Source organism: Vigna unguiculata, chromosome 5 (genome assembly GCF_037176805.1).
Source record: "Vigna unguiculata cultivar grain cowpea cultivar isolate G323 ecotype 2 chromosome 5, ASM3717680v1, whole genome shotgun sequence".
In the NCBI taxonomy this organism is placed as follows: domain Eukaryota; kingdom Viridiplantae; phylum Streptophyta; class Magnoliopsida; order Fabales; family Fabaceae; genus Vigna; species Vigna unguiculata.
Genome location: NC_140796.1, coordinates 4153249 through 4159382, shown reverse-complemented (window position 1 = coordinate 4159382; position 6134 = coordinate 4153249). Strand labels below are relative to the sequence as shown.

Sequence of the window (6134 nt, the reverse complement as noted above, 5' to 3'; positions counted from 1 at the left end):
AATTGAGAGATATTTAGCTTTTTTTTTTTTTCAGGTGATCTTATTCCCTCTCTTTTTTAATTCTTTTATTGTAGCTATGTTTAATTAGAGTAATCAAACTAATCTTGTGATGATTTTACAAAAAAAATTATAAGATTTTATAGAAGATTTTAATTCGTAGATGTTTTCTTCCTCATTTTTCTTTATGTCGCATAAAGTTAAACAAAGTCAATTAGTTTGGTTAACTAGATATAACTTTATACAAAAGTGAACTAGAATAAAATTATATTTCTTTTTAATTTTTTGTATCTCTCGCTAGACACATTGTTTATCATATTTTATAACACATTATTTTAAAGAATATATACTTTTTTTATTTACAAAACTCAAACCAGAATTATTGGCAAATCGAAAAAAGGGAAAAGAATTAATAGTCACGTATTAATGAGTCACAAATGAATAAAAAAAATTTTTAACATCATATTCAATATTTTCTGACTAAATATTGTTGAAGTTACCTACTACTAAGCATCATCTGCCACTTTTTTTCTCCCAGAAAAACCTTCTAAAATCTGACTTCAGTTCCAATCGTACACTTGGTAACTTATGTGCATATATTTCCTAATCTCACCGTGAATGAGGTTTCTGCATAGTCAACTTTTGGAGACAAACTCGCATTGTTTTCGATAAACAAATGAATATATGCAATCGTTGAAAGAATCACAATGCCGTGTTTTTTGAAACAAACATATATATAATAATAATAATAATAACACACTCGTGAGATGTGAATTAATTGTTCAATCAAACAAACAGTCACTTTGTCTTTGGAACACACTTTTTCTCAAAAAAAAAAAAAGAACATTGACGACATGCCTTATTTGTTGACATTGCTCAAAGTCAAAAGATGCCTTATTTTTAGTATAACATTATATTGTTTCGTAAAAGGATTAAGTGAAATTTTGTAAGATTTAGTAACAGAGGTAAATGACAATATGGCACTTTTGGCCTCACGCGTTCACAGACTTTCTTTGCTGGCTTTCGTGGCCGCGGCTTTAAACATTTTTAAATTTTTTTACTATGCTTCTCTTGCACGCACGGGTCAACACTTATAAAAGTTAAAAAAAAAAAAATGCAGATGAGGTAGCCGAATAACACTACTTTTATATCTACACTAAGGACATAAAAGTGTCCCACAGAAATATCACAGCTGTATGATTGGCTAAATCACTCAAAATATATTGTTCACATCTCATTTAACTTCAGAAGACAGGGTCATTAAATGGGACCAAGAGGGATGAAAAAAATTTGAATGATTGGTTCACCCAAGTAACCAACTCAAGCTTTCCCATTCCCACTCTATGCGGTAAATGCACCATTCCCATTCTCAACCCTTCTTTCACCTATAAATTTCCCCTCAAAACCACACCAACACAACGCACAAAACTCTCTTTCCCTCATTCTCACTCAGTAGTGTCACTGATGAGAACTCTTCACCACGCTCCAACCCTCCTTAGACCACACTGCACAACCCAACTTCAATCAACCCAAACCGTACAAAAGATGGACAAAATGATGAACGCCAACATGCCTCAGTTACGATCATCGTCGTCCGTGTCACCACCATTGACGTCATTGACCAACAAGGTTGGAAAGAGATGGAAGGAATACCAAGGAGTGAACAATTGGAACGGTTTGTTAGACCCCTTGGACGAGAACCTTCGCGCCGAGATTCTCCGCTATGGCCACTTCGTTGAGGCCGCGTATAAGTCCTTCCAATTCGACCCTTCTTCCCCTAACTACGCCACATGCAAGTTCACAAAGACCACACACCTGGAAAGGTGCGGGTTACACAAAACAGGTTACAAGGTAACCAAACACCTACGTGCAACCTCGGGGATCAAACTACCTAGCTGGGTGGACAAAGCACCGAGTTGGGTGGCAACACAGTCAAGCTACATTGGGTACGTAGCAGTTTGTCACAACAAAGAAGAGATCAAACGACTGGGTCGAAGAGACATTGTTGTCGCATTCAGAGGTACCACCACGTGTCTTGAGTGGCTCGAAAATCTTCGAGCTACTCTGACAAACGTGGTTCCATCTACCGCAACTGGGATCACGGCAGCAGAGCCATGCAGCGTGGAAGAAAATGGAACCATGGTGGAAAGTGGGTTCCTGAGTTTGTACACGTCAAAGGTGAGTGACAAGCCTTCGTTTATGAGCTTGCAAGATATGGTGAGAAAAGAGATTGCTCGGATCCTTAGAACTTACGAAGGAGAAAACTTGAGTTTGACCATTACTGGGCATAGTTTGGGGGCGGCATTGGCGACTCTAACCGCGTATGACATAAGAAACAGTTTTCTGCGGCCACCGCATGTGACGGTGATATCTTTCGGCGGACCGCGCATCGGCAACCGGAGCTTTCGGCGGCGGCTGGAGGAGCAGGGAACTAAGGTTTTGCGGATAGTGAACTCGGATGATGTTATAACGAAGATACCCGGATTTGTGTTTGAGGAGGTGGAAGAAAAGGAAGGTGACGACGTGGAGGTGAATGGAGGTGAACACATGGGTAGTTTTCAGAGATGGATGCGGAAGCGCGTGGAAGAGGTAAAGTGGCTGTTGTACTCGGAGATCGGGGAGGAGCTTCGTCTTTGTAGCAGGGATTCTCCGTACCTCAAGGGAATTAATATTGCCACGTGTCACGATTTGAATATCTATCTGCATCTTGTTGACGGCTTTGTCAGTTCCACATGTCCCTTTAGGTCCACTGCCAAGAGGTTTCTCCGCCATTAAATTTTTTACATTTTTCTCTGAATCTGTAAATACCAGCGCATTGAAAATGAAAAAGAGAAGCAAGAAAACCAAATTGGGTGTTTCAATGACTCTTAAGAAAACTGTACATGCATAAACCGTTGTTTTTGACAAAGTTGATCCAATAAGCTTTCACCACACCATCGTTTATATCCCGAACCAAACATATACCTAACTGAAAGCAATGAAAAAAGTCATAGCAAAAGTAAGGTGAAGATGTATGGCGGTTGGAATGCCTTCAGTCAGTTGCAGGTTTTTTTTTTTTTCAAATGGTTTTTGGAACACGAAGGTGGACGGTGCAAAACATTATTTTTCAGTTCCAAATAGTGTTTATTCATCTTAGTATTTGTGTTCAATTATTGAAGCAAAAAATTTCATATCTTTTCAATCACAATATTTACTTTTCTTTTTCTCTAGGTTTAGTCCAGCCTCCAAATGCATTCTACCAGCTACAAGCAGTTATCACGAGGAACAAATAAGAGAGTTTGTAATGATTTGGACGGAAAAGTAGTTTATACCTATGAAATGGTTAATATAATAATTTAAGTGGATATAATTGTTAAGTATACGTTTCCAAGCATTTATTTTCCTGCACTAGATTTTTGAAAAGTAAATGGAGATTACATGCGTGATAATGATAGTGACGCCCTTGAAAGAGCATACTTAATATTGACACGGTTTTTTGTTTTTAGTCACACACGAGTTCTCTCCTTTTCCTCATCCAATGTTGAACTAATGCACATATACACACGATTTGGAGTTTATTTAATTTCTAGATTGATTTAAATATGTTTTTGTTCTTTAATTTTGATTAAAAATTAAAATTAGTTTATTCACTAAATTTTAGAAATACGTAAATTTAATCTTTTTAATCATATCTTGTTAAGTTTATATGACATTTTAAACGTGTTTTATGATAGCATTTTAGTTAATATTGAAGCGAAAATGTTTTAAATAATGTAAACAACTCCAATGCAATAATGCAACGCGTTTAAAATGTCAACTAAACTTAACAAAATTTGGTTAAAATGACTAAATTCACGTATTTCTAGAAATGAGAAACTAAATTTGGACAAAGTTTCAAAGGGACTAATTCTGAGTTTTACTGAAAGCTAACGAATCAAAAACATATTTAACCATTTTAAATTAACATGTCTTTTGAATTTAAAAGGAATTCATCCTTCATGATCATGATTTATAAAACTTCAGGTGCAAATATTTGTAATGATTTATAAACACATGTCAACTACTTAAATAATAATACCCAAGGATAATGAGGTGTCAAATGGAAACATCTTATATCCTCACTCATTCGATGTTATAATTAAAAAAATAATTATCGTTAAAAATGACAGGTGAAATTTCAAATCACAAAAATGATGTCTTCACCATTGCAACATGACATCGACTCTCTCTCTCTCTCTAACAAACTTCAATTGAAGTTGGCTTCCTTTGTAACAGACGTTAATTGACGTCCGTTCCATCGGTAACAGATGACAATTGACCTTAGGCTCCTCTTTATTGTTCTTTCCTTTTTCTTCTTATTTTTTTGTTTATTTGAAAGCTCTTCCTGCTATGGAGCTTCATCTTCAATCAATTTCACTACATATTAATAGTTCACAATAGTTCGTGTGATAATATTTGAGTTCAAGTTTTCATTCTCTTTGATAATATTTTACAATAGTTCGTGTTTTCTCATTTTCTTTTTCACTTTTAGAGTTTTTTAAAATAGCCACATTGTTTGTTAGAATTATGGTGCTTGATTTAGTCCCACATCGCTTAGAATAGTGAGTTGTGGTTCTCTATTTTACTATATAAGAGACTCTATGTAAAGCTTTAAGATACACCAAAAATACAAATACTTCCTAGTGTAGTCGTGGACGTAGGCATACACATTGTAGCCGAACCACGTTAAATTCTCTGTGTCTATTTTTCTCTCCTTTATTCTTTCCTTTATTGCCTTGTTCCTAACAATTGGTATCAAGAGCCATTTTTCTTAGTATGCTCTGTGGTTGCAGCATTGTCTGATCTTCCACATCAGAAAAGATTTGGTTTCTATTTTTTTCTTCTTGGGGATCTCAGTTTAGAGAAGTAGTGGGAGCTTTGGTCAAAGGCAGCAGGAGCTTTGGTCAAAGGCAGTAGGAGCTTTGGTCAAAAGCCGCAGCAGGAGCTTTGGTCAAAAGCAGCAGGAGCTTTCGTCAAAGCAGCAAGAGCAATGGCATTGGAAGAAGGGAAGGTGAGGATTGAGAAGTTTGATGGCAGTGACTTCGGGTTCTGGAAGATGCAGATAGAGGACTACCTGTATCAGAAGAAGTTGTATCTACCCTTAACAGGGCAGAAGCCAACTGACATGGAGCAGGCGGAATGGGATTTGTTAGATCGGCAGACACTCGGTGTGATCCGATTGACATTAGCCAAGAATGTTGCGTTCAACATCATGAACGAGAACACAACCGTAGATTTGATGAAGGCATTGTCAAATATGTATGAGAAGTCATCTGCAGCCAATAAAGTGTATTTGATTCGCAGACTAGTCAACCTAAAAATGGGTGAAGGTAACTCGATTACTAATCATATTAGTGAATTCAATACAATTATTGCGCAGTTGACATCAGTGCAGATAACATTTGATGATGAGGTGAAAACATTAATTTTATTATCATCTCTTCCGGAAAGTTGGAGTGCAACTGTTACTGCAGTTAGTAATTCTGCAAGTAATAGTAAGTTGAAGCTTGATAACATCCGTGACTTGATCTTAAGCGAAGATGTTCGCAGGAAAAGTTCAGGGGAATCTTCCAGTTCTAGTTCCGGTTCAGCATTGAGTACTGAAACTAGAGGAAGAAGTAGCCAGAAAGGTCGTAATCAAGGCCGAGGCAGATCAAAGTCTAGAGAGAAATCAAAACCAAAATTCCGGAATGATATCACTTGTTGGAATTGTCAGAAAAGGGGTCACTTTACAAATCAATGTAGGGCTCCAAGGAAGAACAACAACAAGAGGCAAGATAGTGATCAATCAGCAAATGCAGCAACTGATGAAATTGAAGATGCACTATTATGTAGTCTAGATTGTTCTATTGATTCATGGATTATGGACTCAGGTGCGTCATTTCATACTACACCTTCTTTAGAACTATTATCTAACTATGTTCCAGGAAAGTTTGGGAAGGTCTACCTTGCAGATGGGAAATCTCTTGATATTATAGGAAGAGGTGATATCAATATCAGAACCTCTAATGGAAGTGTGTGGACTTTGAAGAATGTCAGACATATTCCAGCCTTAAAGCGAAACTTAATATCTATAGGGCAGTTGGATGATGAGGGGCATTACACCACCTTTGGAGATG

The 6134-nt window shown here is 36.9% G+C and overlaps 1 pseudogene; it reads left to right on the top strand.

Annotated features, from left to right (window-relative positions):
* The first annotated feature begins 1413 nt into the window (after positions 1-1413).
* Positions 1414-2925, top strand: LOC114186349 (phospholipase A(1) DAD1, chloroplastic pseudogene; annotated as a pseudogene).
* Positions 2926-6134: the final 3209 nt, after the last annotated feature.